Source organism: Physeter macrocephalus, chromosome 12 (genome assembly GCF_002837175.3).
Source record: "Physeter macrocephalus isolate SW-GA chromosome 12, ASM283717v5, whole genome shotgun sequence".
NCBI classification, from domain to species: Eukaryota; Metazoa; Chordata; class Mammalia; order Artiodactyla; family Physeteridae; genus Physeter; species Physeter macrocephalus.
Genome location: NC_041225.1, coordinates 26,647,060 through 26,665,991, shown reverse-complemented (window position 1 = coordinate 26,665,991; position 18,932 = coordinate 26,647,060).

Here is an 18,932-nt window from a genome sequence, read left to right as displayed (position 1 = left end):
GTGGTAGGGAGATGACGGTACATGTTGATTATAAATTCTCTAAAACACACAGAAAGGAACTTTCAGTAGCCATGAAGACACACTTGTTGCATGCTCCATGCTCTAAAAAAACTCAGCACACAAACACATGAATTTGTAAAATGCGTAAATTAAGGCGTCATTTTGGACATTCTTACAGCAGTAGGTCCAGCCCTTGCCTGACAATGTCCAGTAGAAGGGAAGGTCATTTCTGGAAAGAACCTCATCAGAGTGAGAAAGCCTGCAGCAAAAGTCTTGTTGTCTTCCGTCGGCTCGGGTAGATTACAAATCCACTTCTGAATCAATCCCTCTGATCAGGATAATGTCTCTGCTGACTTTCTTAGGCCCAGCTGTTTCCGACCAATTCCATGTGCAGGGGAGGAGGTTATCCTGATAAACACAATCCAACCAGGGCCCACTCCTTCCCTGGACCCTGATGGAATATATGGGGGAACCCCAATGTCTACTTCAAAGGGCAATTCTTCCAGTCACAGAAGCATTCTTCACAGTTGGAACTATAGGTTCCTTTAATTCAGAGCAAATCGAGTGCAAACATCAAAATGCATCTTGTGTGCTATTGAGCGCGATTGTTTGCTGAGTACCAGCACACCGTCTCTAGGTCTCAAGTAACCCACAAAAGGGGGCACCATGGCCTGAAAGCAGGTTGACCAGAAAGACAAAGAAGGGACTTTCCTCCCAGGGAACATGAGGGCAGCCAGGAATAAGAGGAGAGCTGGGGTCCTGCTCTTCCTGACCAGTGAGAACCATTGTCCACAGTGGCAGATACTGTTCCCTCACATCCTGGGGTCTGCATTCCGTATGAAAATATTTTATAGCTGCGCGTAAGCCACTTACGCTTATTATTGATTCCTGGTCTGTGGCGCCGTTGCTAGAATGGATGCGTCTCTTTGGATGCTTGGAACGTCAGTGGAAATACAATCAGATTCTACTCTGGACTCACTTTGTGATACTTGACGTTATCTAGGCTGATTTGTAATATTAATGTTCTTCTCCACTTTACTTCTCTACTCTTTCCTTTTGATTCTCTCCTTTAGCTGCAGCACAAATGTGTACCAGAAAAGGATGCCATTTTACAACGCTCGTAATTATTTCTTTTGAAAACTAAAATATTTCATGATATTTCTAATTACTTCCTAATTCATCTTTTTTTTTACGCTTAGGTATACGTGTCTTGGAGGGAAACACAGGGTGGGGAGTATTTCACAGAACTTTGAAAACTCTCCAGGATTTCCCTCTCCCTCGGCTAGATTTCCACTCTTCGCAGTAACTACCCCAGACACTAGCCCTCTTCTTTCACTCTCTGCTCCTCCCCCGAAAGCTGCACAAAGCCCTGTCCCTGTGGCTCTGGCCCTTCTTCCACTCGGGGAGCTCTCTCTCTCTCTTCATCTCTCTCTCTCCCTTTCTCTCCCCACCTCCCAGCCCCACAGTTCTTCCTAAAAGGCCAGGAACCCACCTGACAAACACAGAATCCCCAGATGATGGGGAAGGATAAAAAGCTGTGTGCAAACCCAGAATTCACTTGGATGGGGATCAGAGGAGGAACATCTCCTAGCTCTCACACATTTGATAAATTTTGTCCATGTCCCAGGATTATACAACAGCCCAAGTGCAGTTAATTTACATTTTGCTTGAATATTCTATTTTGTTTAGAAGGTTGGGGCTCTTAAAGACTTAGACCCTGTGCCTGAATTACTCTGTAAAGCATCCGGTGCTGTACAAATGCCAGGCACTCACTCCAACCATTATGCAGAGCAATGCGGACTTATTTTTCTAGCCCTCCCGTTGGCATAATGCCCGGCCCACACAGACATTCCGTGACAGTCACAGCTCCTACACCCAGAGCGTCTACTGTGTTCCAGGCCAGTTCTGGGCACTGTGTGAGTATTAATGCTTTGAACCTTCAGAGCCCCTATGCAGGAAGTAATGATATTATTCTCATACTACAGATGAGTAAAATGAGGCACAGAAAGGTCACATAAATCGTCCAGGATGACACTTACAGAAAGAGGCATCACTTGGATTCAAATCTAGACGGTCTGAGGCCGGCGCCCTGACTTCCACGGTGAATGCTTGGTGATTTTATTTTAGCTTCCGTTGGTAAAAGGTAACGTAAGTACTACAAGCAAATCCAGGCAAAACTGGTCCCAGATAGAGATGCCAAAAACTGTTAAGAGGAGGAAAATTTGAGAAGAGTAAAGGAAGATCTTATCTCTTCTCATGGGTGCTCCCAGGACCCTGGGGGCAGTGTCCTGCTGAGGCGCTATTTCCTCTTCCTTTTCATCTCAGGAGGAGGAAAGAATCAGGAATGTGAGAAAGAAGGACGTTGTGATCTCCTACTACCGGCTCCCCTCTGTGGCTCCAGCGGGTGGCCAGGGGTGGACAGGAAGGTGTTGGGACAGCACGGTGAAAACTGTACCCACCAGAACCCTAAGTGATTTCAGGGAGACTTGATAAAAATGACTGTCGAGTACAGTTGTTTTTAATGTCAAATAATTTTTAAAGAGTTAAATTATAAAATGATAAAACTTTGACAGTAAGTCAGTTGGACTTGCTCAGAGGCAACCTGACTTCTAAAATCAACATTCCTGGGGTCCCTGTGTACGCAGGCGCCCGGCTGGATGTGGCAGTTACCGCCATCTGGTGGCTGAGAGTCTAAAACGCCAGTAGCTCAGAGCTGACTTCAGGTCGAATCTGCAAGAGGGGTCAGTGGATTGAAATACTAGCCAGGGAGACGGCAGGCAGAGAGAAGGGATAATACCGTTCGTGTGTGTGTGTGTGTGTGTGTGTGTGTGTGTGTGTGTGTGTGTGTGCGCGCGCGCGCGCATGTGAGATGCAGTCTTTTCCACATTTAGGGGAGGAGTAACAAGGTCTTATCCTCTACAATCTACAAATTCCCCGGATTCGCGATTTTCCGTGTCTTTTGTTTAGCTCCAGGCCTGGCCCCTGGTTGAAAGGGCACTGCTTCCTAGCCGCCCCTCGCCCCATCCCGTTCCTCACCAGCATAAGCGCCTGTCTTCAGGGCGTGATCATTTAGGGTTAAGAGAGTGAGATGGAGAAGAAGCGCTATATTGACTTCGCAATTATTTCATAAGATAAAAATAAATAACAGAGCCCTTACTGGAAACTTCAGTGTAGTAGAAAGAGGAGAGGAGCACAGAGGTAAGGAGTCTTTTGAAACGAGTTAAGTTATAGTCGTGCTCTGAGGCACCTTTCCAGCAGGAAGTGATTACTCCTTGTAACCTGCACTACACACGGGGAGACAGGCCCAGGTGGCCCTGGATGTTCCCAGAAATAAGTGGTGGACGGTGACCTGCCCGGGCTGGGTTTGCAGGGGCACAGACCACGTACCATCAGGGCCAAGATGAGGAAAGCAGGGAGCACAGTAAGCAGCATACGTTCCTCCTGGAAAAAAGGCTTGTAGCACTGAACTTGATCATCGGTAAAGTCACATTTTAACGAGGCAGTCAGGGAGGGCTTCCTGGAGCAGAAGCCTCTGCCTGTGGCGCGTGCAGAGTGGCATCCTTCCCGGATCTGTGATGAACCCGAGGGTGGTTCCTCAGGTCCACCTCCAGCTTCCTTGTTTTCCTCACCCCTTCTTTTCTTTTACACACACACACACCACACACACGTTTCCCTTCTCGGTCTACAGACGTTTCAGCAAACCCAGCTTTCTCATAAGTGACCCATAGTCATGATTTTTTTAAACATGCACTTTATGGTCAATATGTAGAAAAGTCAATGTTGCTTAGCTCAGATATTTGAAATAATAAGTTACAATTAGATTAAAGAAAATGCACATGTAAAAATGTATATGCTCAAGTCTCATTTCCAACAAGATGAGATTGATCTCAGTGTGTCCCGTGATCAGGCTAGTCGTAATGTCAACCACTGTCACCACCAAGGGACAAAGAAGTGACAAACTGGTTCTAAACCCAGACCAGCCTGGACGCGGGGCCCTTACCCTAAATGCTGTGACATGCTGCTTCTACTGCAGGATTGAAAATGAACATTTTTCTTACAGTGTGGAAAAGTGACCATTTAATCCCTGAAGCATGTGTTAGAATTCAAAGCCATCAGCCAGTGTCCCGCGCTGCGATAAATTTTTAATATATCTATTACACAAAAACCGAGTTTTTAGTTTCCCTTAATTGCTTAGTGGTTAATGACTTCCAAATAAGATGAGATATTTATGAGTTTTTACCTTACGCCACATCCTTCACAGATTACTATTTATTTATGGTAAACATGAATTCCTAAGTGTCTCTTTATGTAGGTTAAAAAGCACTTTGTAATATTTAAAGCACTATTACTATATTATGATTTGTTCCTAGAAAGTTGTTCTCTTACTGTTCTTATTCATTTCTATTTGGCCATGTCAAACATTGGAAAATGTGTGCTATAATTTTCTGTGGGTACGAGGCCCCTGACTCTGGGTCAGCAAAGGGCTTCACTGTGATGGCAACCCAACCCCCTGGTGGGTACATCATGCTCACCCGCAGACTCTTACCTTTACCAGGGGCTGACTATTTAACCCAATGGATGTAAGAGCAAGAAAACTGGGGCAACTCAGCTCCCTGAAATACACTCCTAGTTATACACAGATCTCCTGATTCACTCATCTTTCTTCTGGAAGATGGCTTGTCATTCTATTTACCTTCTTTTATTTTATTAAGTAAATGCCAGTGTTCTACACTTGAAACAACAGTTGTAGAATGTGTATTTGGAATTTTTTTGTGGTAGTTGACTTGGGGTGGGGAGGGAGTGGTGTCTGATGAGTGATTGCTAAATGTAGATGATTTGTCCTTTTGTTGTAGCCATTCAAGTTTCATTAAAAAAACAAAACAAAACTCCAAGAAAAATGGCGGAATTATTTTATATTGACTGGTAGTACCCTGGAGGCTGTGCTTGACAGAATTTTTCTTTCATAGTAACATTTAAAATCTGAGGAATGTTCAAATATTTCAAATGGCAGCCCACCATCAGGCCAATTTGCAGCCCTTCTTTATTTAAACTAGGGCCTCCTTATTTTTGGTTGTATGGCCACTAGTCATCTAAGTAGAGTTTCTTTGGGAATTTCCAGAATCATTGATTTTAATAACTTTACTGAGCCTTATGTGTACCTTCATAATAACGTGAAGACATAGATAATTTCAGTTTTTGCGTCAATTATTTTGCTTAAGTTACCTTCAGTTAGGTCTGCAATTAGGATCTGATTTTCTCAGTTATTTTATCGATTGATATATTTGAATGTATTTTAAGTAATTCTTCACATTGAGTATCTTGAAGCGAGCGAGTCTGGAACGTGGTGCCTGTAGGATTCCGTGATGAGTGACTTTCTCATCTTCATCTGGGTTCAAGGGAAAGCTTTTGCATCCTGTAATTCCTGCTATAACTCTCCACATAGCCTTGGTATGAGATAGCTACTCAGAAATCATTATAACTGACTGAACATAGCGCTAGAACAAAAACCTGACAACAAGCAATTATGCTAATCATATGGTGTGTGGGTCTATGTGAGCTACGTGAGTGTGTTTGTCACTGTGTCGAGTTCGTACCCCAAACACAAGCAAAATAGTGACGATAAGCATAAAAAAATGAGAATCATTTGTTGACTTTGCCCACGGTCCAGCCGCATCATCTGGGGAGCAGTCACCATTGCCTTCCTATCAGCAGACTCCTCATCGCTCTTTGCCTCTTAATTCCAGTATGTTTAATATTTTCTTACTTTTATCTGATGATCCTCCTCCAATCATGATTTTCTTGTTCAGTTCAGTTAATATAATTAACTCAGGATAATGAAGGATTAAGGAAAAGTTGCATCCAAAGGGAGTGCCCATAAATTGTGTTTATAAATCTTAGGACCCTAATTAGGTCCTGCCGAGGACTTGGCAAGTGCTGCCTCCTGCGGGGCCCCAGTCTACCGCCCGCGACTCCCCCGCGCAGCCCACTGACACCCGCAACGTGCACAGGGGCCGGAGGTCTCCAGGGCCCCCAGGGTCCCCCAGGAGCGGGGAGCTCTGGACCACTCCTCCACTGCAGCCAACTTTATCTGCCTTAGTTCCTCGTGATTCTTCATCATGTCTTTTACCAAAAAAAAAAAAAAAAAAACCTATTTTAAAATAATAGGATGACCACACCTTGTGCTGTAAAGATTACTGCTGTGTTTCATTTGGACTAAGGTAGAAGACATTCATGAAGCAGTTAGGACATCATTGCCTGCCGGCTCAGGGAAGAGGCTCTGGGGGCTTAAATGGAGGAGCAGGTGGAGGGGATAGAAAAGGTGAAAGGATGTGGGGGGAGCACAGCAGATGGACGGGGTTAGTGGCTTCAAAGGACCATTTCCTGCTCTCCCTAGTGGCTCTGTGGGCTGATCACACCCCCCTGGGTCAGCCTCCCTTACAGCTGCTCCTGCCTTGCTGACAGTAGGCAGATGTGGCCAGGGTTGTCTGAAGATACCTGGTGCCATGTCCAAGGGCCTGCTTCACTCATGTCTTGCCACTGGGCCAGGAGCTGAAACAGGTGAGGGGTGGCTGCAGCCCTCTCTCCCCGCAGCTTCTCCCCACAGCTGTCCCGGGTTCCGCCAGGCGTGGTGGCCTCAAGATAACCAGAAGCTTTACCCGCCTGGCTTCCCCAGGAGCTGATAGTCCACGTGGACCCGTACAGAGGCAGTCAGACATCATATAACCTCACTGTGGAGCCGCACAGCATCAATTCCACTGCATCGTGCTGATCAAAAGAGAGTCATGGGCCTGGCGAAGCCTCGGGAGAGGGGACCACACAGAGCAGGCGTCCCAGGAAGCAAGGCTCGTCGGAGACCAGCCCTGGACGTCCAGTTACATGGCTTGCAGAGGAGTTGAATACGGAAGGTGATTGCCCGTGGCTCCATGGACCACAAGGCTGAAGGGTCAGAGCCATGGCTGTGGCTGAGATCACCCAGAATCAAGGGTAGAGAAGGAGAAGAGGACATGGGATTGAGGAGCACCCATATCTGAGAGCCGGGCATGAGTGGGAAGAAAATAAAGAAATGCTCTTCAGGAGAGTAAGAAGGATGCAGGAAGGCTCCATATCACGGAAGTCCAATCAGCTCCAACCTGAGGACAAAATATCCCCTCCCCGAGAGTCTCAATCCCCGACGGTCCCAACCTTACTCATGGCTCTATCCCCACCCCTGGCACGACAAGGCCTTTCAAGAGTAGAAGGCGTTCAGTAAATGTTGGATTGAGCAGCTTCTCAGATGAGTCAGATCCTTAGGGCTCCTCCAGGTCCACCGACCAGACGTAACGCAGCCGCCGCTCCAGGCATCTGTTCCTCACCTGCACGGGACTGTGCTCAGGGCAGCCTTCACGCCACGGTCCCACCCAGACCCCAGACTCTTCTTCTCCTCTCGTCCCACATGGGACAGAGCTGCAGGAGGCCAGGAGACCTCTTCCTACGCTTACTCAGCCCATTGCCCAGGCCCTCCTCTTGGTGGACACTCAATAAATAATTAGCAAATTAACGTGAATTGCCTTTTCAGTGCAGGTTTAAATACTCGACAGGAGTTGCCATCTCTGCAAGGTCACGGTTTCCTAACTGAGTCCCAGAAACCATCAGTGTCGAGGTACAAGCCCTTTGCTGAGCCCACGGTTCTCTGACAAGTTTATAAAGACACGAGACGACACAGTCCCCACCTTGAAGTTGCTGAAGGTTTTGCTGTAGAAATTTTATAAATTCATTTCTTAAGAACAAATATATTTGACACCTACTATGTGTTGTCTGTTTGGGGTGCTCGGGAGACATCAGGAACAACCTGACAAAAACACGTGGCTTTTCTGGAATTGACATCCTAGTGGTACTCAGATAATAGCATTATAAATAACTAAATCACACGGCATTTCAGAAAGGCTTCAGTGCTGTGAAGGAAAAAAAGCAGATGAAGAGTGACAACGAGTGCTGGCCAAAGGGGTGGGTAACGTTCTAAATAGGGGGTGGGTGTGGAACTGGGACAGGTAGGCAGTCTCACAGGAAAAGAGGGAGCAAAGCCAGCCTCACAGCACCAGACGACGTGTGTCCCAGGCAAGGAACAGGCGGGGCACAGACATTGAAGCCCCAGGTGCATGAAGAACACAAAGAGTCTTGGAGGAGAACGTACATATGCTGACTTTAAAAAGAATTAAAGAGGAGGAGGGTTGGTGCTCCAGGCAAGAAAAGAGAGCAAACAGCCAAGGACATGGAAATCATTGTGATCTGCGCACATGATGAGGAAATCTGGGAAATCTAGACGTCACCCGAGAAAGGAGCTGCGTTTCACTGGTCTTTTCTGCTCCTGCCTTCTTTCCGGAGATCTGGGATCTGGGCGTGTATATCACTCACTCATTCCCTGAATCATCATTCGTTCATTCAAGGAGGATTTATGGTGTGCCTCTGATATTCCAGAATGGGATAGTGGGCTCGAGGCAGGGCCCCTGCATGTATGGTCTCCTGTGATAAACATGCATCAAATGCCCCAAAAGTCAATCAATATCTGGGTACCAAGGGTGGACAGTGTCTCAAGGAAGAAAGGTTAGCAGACAGGATGGCAAGGAGCCCGTCTGGAAGGGAAAATCATAGAGGCTCCCTGTGGGAGGAGGCGTCTCTTCTGAAACCTGAAGCAGGGGGACGAGAAATGTATTCAAGTCTCTCATTTACCAACATAAGCCCGACTTCCAGGAAAAGTGGAGCAGCCTTCACAGCCACCGTCGGGGAGAATGTTCTGAGCAAGAACAAGTTCCTCGCGAGTCAGTGCAGGGGTTTTCTGTTTCTGTCTATACCGAGAAACGGCGCTGCGATTTTGAGGAAGAAATGATCATTTGCCCCACCCGTGATGCACTGGTGGCTGAGTACAGAGTTCCTGTGAGCCCACACATGGGGTATACCCCATGCGATCCCCTAGTTCATTTTCCTGATCTGGACAACTGAGGCAATCATATCTGTATAACTTTTATGACGGTTAAATGAGACAATGTCTGTGAAACGCCCTGACCCAGAACGTTGAGCAGGTTTTCAACGTGATGTGGGCAGAAGCTTACCAGCACTTATGAGGCAGAAGGGTGGGGTGCAGCAGCCACGCTGGGGGCGCCCCCACATCCCTCCCCGCTCGTTTCCAACAGGCTTCCTACCGGGAGGCTCATCCAGGTGGACAGCCCACCCTGCTACCCGGTGAACTTGGAGGAGCCCTCCCTACCATTCCCTGGACGATGCAGTGGGCCTCCAGGGCAGGAGCTGCTCTGCTGGGTCAACGTTAGTTCTTAGCGTGTAGGAAGCTGGTCTGACTCCTAAGCTAGTAGGAAGAAGAGGAAGTCATTCCCCGATTCTGCTCCAAAAATGGAGCAACATCTGGTCTTCACCGTTTGTCTCACTCAGGTGCAAACTCAGGAGGAGCAGGTCAAGACAGAGACTTACCTGCTCCCTCAGTCCCCGCAGGAGACAGTTTCACCGCTGCCGTCACCATGGTGGCAGTCATGGTGACAGGGGCAGGGATGTGTCCCAGGGTTTGGCCGGCCGTGCAGTCTCACCACCCATGGTCACCACGTCAGCCCCACGCAGCACGCTCTGCAAAGAGACTTAGTCCACCAACCTCGTGAACTCGCCGGGGTCCAGGTCACATCGCTTCCAATACATCTGTTGGAGAGAGACGGTCCCCAGACCTCATCCTGCCCGGATACCTGCAGGATGTGCTCGGCAGGTGTGCGGAGACCTGCTCAGCCCCCATGATGACTCCCCTGCCCAGGCCCCGGCCGCCGGACCCCCCAGTCCTCTGCAGACTTGCGGGCTGCCACATCCCTGGGGTGTCTGTCAGGTTCTCTCTGACAGTGACGCTCTCGCTTCTCGGGACGCTGGCAGGGACCACGTCCCCGAGGTCCTTGCCTCAGAGAACATCCAGAACAGGCTTCTACTGGGAAAGGGGTCACTCCTGCCGTGGCGTTTCACCTGAGCGATGACAGAGCAGGTAAATCGCTCACGACCCAGGGAGGAGTAGGCCCAGCCCCGCAGCGTCCAGGAGGACGTGCCAGCGGGACCCGGGCGAGGCTTCCGGAGCGCAGGCGGACTCGCTCAGTGTGGAGGTTTCCCTTCTCCTCGGGACGTTTCCAGACATCTATACACAGACGTGTGGTGAGGGTAAACGTCCTCACGCGGTCCAGCTCATCTCGTGCGTCTCTGCTCGGGGCTGTATTCCATCCTAGGTGATGCCACAAGTATCCCCTGGCGGTTTGTGCTGCGACCCCGTGATCCCAATAAGACGTGCCCTGCACGCTGCAGGCGTGACTCCTCTCTGTTAGAAAGGCCTTTCGCTGGACGCCCTTGTCCTTCCACACCCGCAAGGGTAAACGTGAACGTGGCTCCCAGCTCCTTAAAGGAGGCGCCTGGCGAGGCTCCCGCCCCCTCTTTACCTCACCGAGGGTTTGCTAAGTCTCCCCCACCCCTCCATCCCCTCTGGGAGCGAGGCCTGGGGTGTGGCCGTGCCAGGGGGATGGACAGACAGCCCCGCTGCGCTCCGTTCAGGTGGGGACGCCGGGGAGGCCGCGGCCCACCGAGCTCAGGAGCTCTGAGCCGGTGGCAGAGCTGAGACGCACGTCTTAGGGTCATTGTCCTGTACAGGTTCTCACAGCTGCCGTCCGGACTGAGCCCCGAGGGAGAGGACACACGGGTCCTGGACTCTGGCGCTGCTCCAGGCCCCCGTTGGTGTCACCTCCCCGTTTCCAGCGGCCTAAGGCTCACAGCGGTGGTCCCCGAGGGACTAGTCCTCGGTCAAGGGCAGTGCCCCAGGGGTACGCCCCTCCCGGGGGACCTTCAGCGGGTGGGCCCTGGGGGGGCTATACCAGCTGTCAGAGCACACCTTCCGGCCAGGGTGTGCAGCGCGGGGGGCGAGCAATTCGGGGCGTCCTTCCGCGGAGCCCTCCCGGGGTAAACACCCCAGGACGGCGCTGGCAGGCAGCAGCGGAGAGCACTCACCGCTCGTGAGGCCTCAGTCCTTATAATTAGGACTTTGCAGTCAGAGCTTTCCCACGCCTTTCCGTGGTTATTGTGATTACCTCTGAGGGGCAGCTTTGACATCAGTGAGGTGGAATCCACAGATTTTCAGTGACAGGAAGTGTCCGATTCGAGCTGCACCCCTTTGCCCTTGTTCTGACCACTGCAGTGTACAGACGGGGACCACCACGACGCTGGCAGGACAGCAGGGAGGAAGAGAGAGGGCTGCACAGCAGGGAGGAAGAGAGAGGGCAGGGCAGCAGGGAGGAAGAGAGAGGGCAGGGCAGCAGGGAGGAAGAGAGAGGGCTGCACAGCAGGGAGGAAGAGAGAGGGCAGGACAGCAGGGAGGAAGAGAGAGGGCTGCACAGCAGGGAGGCAGAGAGAGGGCTGCACAGCAGGGAGGAAGAGAGAGGGCAGGGCAGGCCGAGTCTGGAAAATCGTGCATCTAACAAGCAAATCTCAACTGCAGAGATCTCTAATGTACCGTGTTGCCAGAAGTATAGCAGGTGTGGCAAAAACACTCCGCGGATCTAGATAATAGAATAGGTATTCAACATCCAAAAAGAAAAAAAAAAAAACAATTGCCGCAAGGGCTATAAAATCAGATGGCTTACACATTTAGATAAAACAAAATAAAAATAAGGATGACATAAATAAGTGACAAGAAAAAAACATATGTTGAATTCATACAGCAATCTTTGCAGTGATTTAGGTCAATCCTACTGGCTAATGCCTTTGCCGAGGAGTGGCTTCTGCTGGCTTTGGCGTCACTGGCGCAGTAGGAGAAGGCAAGGCGTGGAAGCTGCCCGTCCACAGGGCTCCCTGGGAAACTGGTGTCGGTGGAGGGGAAGAGAGTCCTGCCGAGAGAACGCAGGGAAGCAGGCCTCGGGAGGCACTCAGGATAGGATGGAGCTCGACGGAGGAAAGTGTGCGGAGACTCGAGGGGTGTTTGTGGGTCGTGACCTCACACGGGGACAGGATGCTGAGTCTGTCCCCAAACACCTGTGCAACCTCTGGGGGTGCTGAACCCAGGGTCAGACGGCGGGGCCAGGCTCCTCTGTCCCCCTCCACCTGCCTCCCCCATCCCGGAGTCGGGGTGCAGGGTCCGTGCCCCACACGAGGGCCTTCTGAAGCCGGGAGTGAAGCTCTCCACTCACCCGCATCCAGAGCACCCAGAGGACAAGCCAGCCTGCGGGTCACGTTGGCAGGAATGAAGCTCGGCCACCGGCCGGCGACGCCTGCATCCAGACCCCTCCACAGACAACCTGCCCAATGTTCAGGAAGGAACAGATTCTGAGAAGGTTCTGGATGGGCTGATTCATCAGGGTCAGTGGCGGCACCTTCGGGGAGCCCAGGGAGAGGCCCGGTCATGGCGGGCGTTTCCTGTTCCTGCGCGTGCTGGGGTGCGGCCGCCCCTCCACCCCCTTCACCGCCACCCCCGTGGCGCCCAGGCAGCTCTGAGGGTCCGTCCTCCCTCCGAACTAGAAATCAACTCAGTACAATCCTTTGTTCTCAGAGAACTAGCTCCCAGTCTGCTTTAGTTTAAAATATCTTGTTACTGTAGTTGCTGTCATTTACAACGGCATCAAAAAATTAAGAAATGCTGAGAAGACCCTGCAGAGTAAAGAAGATTAAGGCTCTTCTGAAGGTCCTCTGTCCTGGAGCTGGAGATCAGCTCTGCCTTCTGAGACCAGCGGCGCCGGCAAGCTACTCTGGGGGTTTTGATGCTCAGCTCTTCACAGAGGTGGCGAACTTTTCTCTAACGGGTCAGACAATAAATATCAAAGGCTCCACCAGGCAGATGGCCTCTGATGCAACTTCTCAGCTCTGCCTGGTGGCACCAAACAGCCACAGTCAGCACAGCAGCGACTGGGTGGCTGTGTGTCAATCAAACTTTATTTACAAAAGGAGACTGAGGTCCAGATGTGGCCCCTGGACCACCGTTGCAGAACCCTGCATGACTGCACGAGGTAGATGGTGTTTGACGTCACTGGTGGGGCTCCCTGGTGATTCGACCTCCTGCCAAAGCCTGCATCGTCATCTTAGACCTCCAAATTGTATTCACAAGGTGTATCCTTCTTTGCCAGCACTGACTCTTGCTGACCCATGTGCCAGATCCTGGGCTGGTGCTTCCTAAGCATCGTTTAGTGGACTGTAGCTCTCAGCACAACTGTGTGAAGTAGGAGTTGTGGACTCTGCTGTATAGACGAGGAGCCTGAGGCTCCCCGAGGTCAGCTAATGGGCAGAGATCGCGCTGGGCTGAACCACGGCTGCTACCTCTGACCCCACGGCCACCCTCTCAGCCACCACGCTGACCTCTGGGCAGTGGAGGGTCCTCCTGTCCCCAGTAAAATCACTGGCTGCAGGATGTAGGGCAGGTTTAGGAGAGCACATAATAAACCCAACCTTGGACGTATTGAATTCGCAGTGTCCGGAAAATATGTGACGCTTCAATTGCTTATATTTTGTTAATTTTTCCAGAAGCTAGGAGGGCGTGTCCTGAGTACTTGAGTGTAGCTGTCTAAGTCGTGGAGCTTTCACTCATGGGGATGGATCTTATTTTAATCAGGGTCTTATATATAGAAGCTATGCTGAATGCACCACCCAGTGTAAAGGAAAAAGAAGGCAACCAATTACCATAAACTCTTTATCTAGCTCTCTCTAGCGTATTCCCCTAAAAAAGGAAAAGTGAGTTTTCCCAAGGAAGCAGGTGCACACAGGGTGTTTGCTCAGGGCCTCAGCCCAGCACTGCGAGGGCTTAGACTGGTCCCCCCAGTGAGGCAGCCACATGGGTTCACACAGGGACATGGGGCTCCTTTAGCCAGTCAAATGCGACACAAGCCACAGAGCTCGCTTGCAATTTGAAAGTGTTTAACTTTGGTTTCAACCAACAATTGCTTTAAAGAAATGTGTATCCCTCATTATCTTCAATTGATTCCTCCTGCCTTGGTATAAAAATGCATCATGCATATTTAGCTAATCTTTTTATTGAAATTCATTAAGTTGTTTGTTTGTTTTCCCTGAAATGAACCACAGAAGGCACACACAAAATTCCATCTTTATTCCATGTTATTTCATAAGGTGATTTGTTGGGGCCTCAGGTCTGGCAGGAGTCTCTGAACAATTCACTTCCCCAAACATCTATTCATCCTGCAGATATGCAAAAGTACAAAAGCGATGAATAAGGAATTCTTGAGAGTATATCACACATTCCTGTTAAAAGATTTGAAAGCTCTATGAGGAACATGTTGTCTAATCCCTATTAACTGTCCCCACTGATAAGTCTTGCTTTAAAAAAAAATAGCACCTTGTCATAAGGAAAAAAAAATCCAAAAATAAGAGCATAGTGAACACAAACAGAAAGCAATTGCTCATATGCCACGGGCAGAAATGAAGACGAGAAAACAGAGAGTATTAACAAAGTTTTATTATTCCTCCAAAGTTCAGGATAACAAAAGAGGGAGGAAGAGAGGCCATCCATCTGGGAGCAGCCTGAGGGTTTATTTATCACTCTTTTCTCAGTCATGGTACAGCAACACCCGTTCCTGGTGTGGAAAATAAACCCTCCTCCTAGTGTCTGATGGCCTATTCTGCCGTCTCCTTCGAGCGGGACCTGAGTGGACCACCGAGCACGAAGCTTCAGAGCTGCCACGGTCCGTGGCCACATACTTATCTCCTTCCACCGGTATCACCCGGGAGCTTTTGCAAAACAACAACCGTTAAATCCCATTTTCTGAAGACTGAGTCATTCTTGTCTTAGGTATAAAATGTAATCATCAATAAACAAAAGGAGATGACATTACAGATTATGAGAAAAGAAGTAGGTAATTTCCAATAATACAAAGGGTTACAGATATGACCTAATGTATTGTTTTCAACGTCTGACACTGAGGATTTTATAATTGGGCTGAACGACTTGCAAACCTCCTCTGGAGGGGTAAGATTTCTCCTTTAAGCAGAGTGATGATTGCTGTGGATTGAGAACTTTGGATGAGAATAAGTAGACTTATGAATTCTCCAGGCACGGTGTCAAAAACCTCTCACTGCCTGCCCACCCTGGACCCCAACGTCTCCATCCAGGCTGGCCCCTGTATTGTGGATAATGGTGCCCAGTGGAAGAGGCTGGGGTGGGTGCTTCCTAAGTTCCACTCAAAGGCTTTACTGTTGTGACTACAGAAGGGTGACCTAAAAACTGGACAAGCCACAAGAAGCAGCAGGTATCAAATGCGTAACCGAGAGCAAAGACCTTAAATGTCTGTGATGTCCGCTTAGGTCCCAGGCAGCCAGCTCCAGGGTCAGTGTTGCTGTGGATAAGGAATGGCCACTACTGGACCGTCCTCTGGGACATCTTGTCCACTTAAAGTGTACGCAGTGACCACTCGCTCAGGAAGATGCTGGTGTTTGAATTTTCCCTTCCAGCTTTCCCCTCTTGAGAGTATTACTTAATTCTCATCTGAAATTTTAACTTTCCGATTCTATCCCTAACATGGTGTTTGGGTCCAGTACCTTGATATTACTTGGAGTGGAGTTCCTTCCACCTTCAAAGATTGCTGTGACAGCTACCGGAGGATCTCGCCTCTGAGGAACGTGTTACTGCACTACGGCCTCCTTTGATTTGTTGTTTGCTGATTGACCCCTTTTATTTCTTGTTATTTCATCCATTTTGAGCTTATGATTTGCCCACTCTGCACTGTGCCTGTCTGTGCAGTTTTAAGGCAACCTGAACAGGCCATTTGTTTCCATGTTTATAATTTTTAAAAAAAACTCCATCAGTGACTCACGGGTGGATCAGAAATTGGAACCTCTCTTAAAACGATTGAAACACCTAATGGAAGAAGATTGGCCAGAGGTGATCCCGTCGTGTCAGTTTCCGCCCTTGACTGAGGAGTGGGGAAACCAGGTCCGTATTCACACCGTCAGTTGTGTGCAAACTTCGTGTCCACCACTGGGAGCCGCCCCTTTGCTGCCCTTTTACTTCAGCTGGAAACCAGTGTGACGTTGGCTTCTATTCCTCTGGAAGGAGGGAGCCCAGTGCCTGCAGGACGGGTGCTCCCGGGAGCAGGGAGGGGAGAGAGGGGGCAGGTGGGCCTGGGCTGACGCGCTCTTTGACTGGGTGCTGGGGACACGCCTGAGCACACGCACGCACACACACCCGTGTGCACGGGGAGGCCGGGGAGGCCGCAGTAAAGATGGGAGGCCACTCTTAATCGGTCCAGGTCACCTGACGTGACGGCTTTCAGAGCATCGGATGATGCCCTTGTTGTCTCGCCGGCAGTGGCCAAGCCGTCACTCAGAGGCTGTCTGCTCTCATCCGGCCACACCGTGGACTCGGAGCTCTGGGCTAATCTTGTCTGGGGAGCAGGAGGCGATGCCCTGGGGGTGACAAGCCACAGCCTCACCAGGTCACAGGAGCCACTGCCCGACTTTGAGGACAGCAGGGGTGAAGCCCTGCACAGTGCCCCTGACGCAGGCAGGGATAGGCTCATCGTGGCTGGCGAGGGTGATTAATTTTTTTAATGTGTGGGTCCGTGCGGAGGACGTTGTAAGTATGTTTGTCTTGTGGCTGCTTTGTTGCGTGGCGGGTGAGTGTTTTTTCACCTCAAACATCAAAATCCTCACATGTAAGTCACCCCATGCAGAGATTTCTTTGAGAATTAAAGGGAAATATGCAGACTTGTGAACGTGCAGAGGAATTTTCTAAACCTCCTCTTGGGGATGGTGTCCATAGCAACAGTAGGCTCTGCTGTGAAGGAATTCTCAATTAGCACTAAATACACGGATGCTGGTGTCACATTTCCATGCACAAAGTAACCATTTTTACAAGGATTTTAAGATATTTTATACTTTATGACATTACATGAAATAAATATAATTTATTTTTACACTATATTTATTATGTACAGGACTTTCATACTGACGTATAGTCAACTGGAGAACTATCTTAGATATTAGGTCTGAGGTCTGGACACAGTTAGATGCAGTAAAAGGACAAGAGCATCCACTGAGATGGAAGAAATCTGAGCTCCATTTGACCCTGGACAATTGGCTTCACCTACCCTGGACTCAACGCTTGAGGGTTCAGTTAATTAGATTGTATATATTCCAAGATGTATTGTCAAGTGAAGAGTGCAAACAGCAGAGCAGTGCAGAGCAGACAGACTACCATTTGTCGTAAAAGGGAGAGGATGGGAGCCTTTTTTGTTTGGATATGCAGAGGCTGTCTGAGGATCCCTAAGAAACAGAGAACAACGTTTACATACGTTGGAGGGCTGAGAATCGGGCAGACGATGAGAGATGAGAAAGGAAAGATTTTTCACAGTAGATCCCAACTGCTGTCTGGTTTTAAACCATGTAAACTACTTACCTATGAAAGTTTAATTCAAAAAGAAAATATAGATATGTTTCATCAGTGGCCCAAACCAATCAGTAGATGATAATTCTCACAACAGTTTTGAGGTGTCATTCAAGCATTTAGGGCTCACCAAATATGCACATGGCTTTTTGCCAGGATCGTGCACAAACAAGTCAGATTTCCTGCAGGGGAGGTCTGGGAGGCTACAACAAGCATAAAAATAACAAGTTCAGACAGTGGTGGTGTATCAGCCTGTGAGGATTCAGAGAAACTAAAATGACAGCCACTGTGGGGCATGAGAAAGGTTTCTTAGGTACGTGATCCAGGAAAGGACACACCTGAGGATGAAGAAAGCAGCTCAATTTGTCTGGAATCAGGAACCACCCAAGTATTTGGAATGGAGAAGCTTAACCCCAGATCCTGCTTTTCGAAAAGGTTATGACTGGTGAACCTCTCAGATGAAGTAATACAGTAATCGCTGCTGTTTTACAATTTATAGAACAGATTCAGTATGAAGTACTTTAAGTGCATTATCTCTTTAAATCTTTACACCCTATCAATGGGTGGATGGATGGGTGGATGGGAAGGTGGATGTATGGATGGATGAATAGATTTAATGTTTGGGAGAACTCACTTTGTTTTACTGTTAAAATCTCATTTTACCGATATTAAAAATGGGGCTTAGAGGGCTAAAGCAACCAACATGTGGTCCGTGAAAAGCACACAGTACAGAAGGATTGGGTCCTTGACACAAAGCTTTCATGCCTGACCGCTTGGAAACTGCATATTAGCCTCTCGCCCTGCCAATGGGTGAGAGATATCTCCTACGTATAAGTGGCTTTCTTTTTTTTTAAAATTAATTAATTTATTTTATTTTTGTCTGCGTTGTGTCTTCCTTGCTGTGCACGGGCTTTCTCTAGTTGCGGCGAGCGGGGGCTACTCTTTGTTGCGGTGCGCGGGCTTCTCATTGCCGTGGCTTCTCTTGTTGCAGAGCACGGGCTCTAGAGCGCAGGCTCAGTAGTTGTGGCATGTGGGCTTAGTTGCTCCGCGGCCTGTGGGATCTTCCCCGAGCAGGGCTGGAACCCGTGCCCCCTGCACTGGCAGGCGGATTCTTAACCACTGCACCACCAGGGAAGCCCGGTTTTCTAAAACCTTTGATATGGAACTCACTTCCTCTCAAGGCCTATCCAGAGACATGCACATAATGTATAAAATATCAATCAAATTTACTCAGGAATTATTTTAAGATAGCAATGGCTGAATGTCCAGCTCTGTGGAAGGGCAGTGGATAATGCTGCCGGGCAGCCGGTTCGCAGGAGTGATTTCCTTGCCTCACCTGGTCCATCTACACATGGCCTATGTGGGCAGGAAGGAATTGTGCTCCAGGTGGGTCTGGATGGAGAATATTGTTTTATGTTAAGTCTATGTGTTCATGTACTTATATTTCTTGTCTTTATTATAAAAAATATGGCGAGATATTATTAAATTGGGTCAGCATTTAATTTAGTCTTAGGTTCAACGTGGAGATACAAGGTGATATTCTATTTGTACT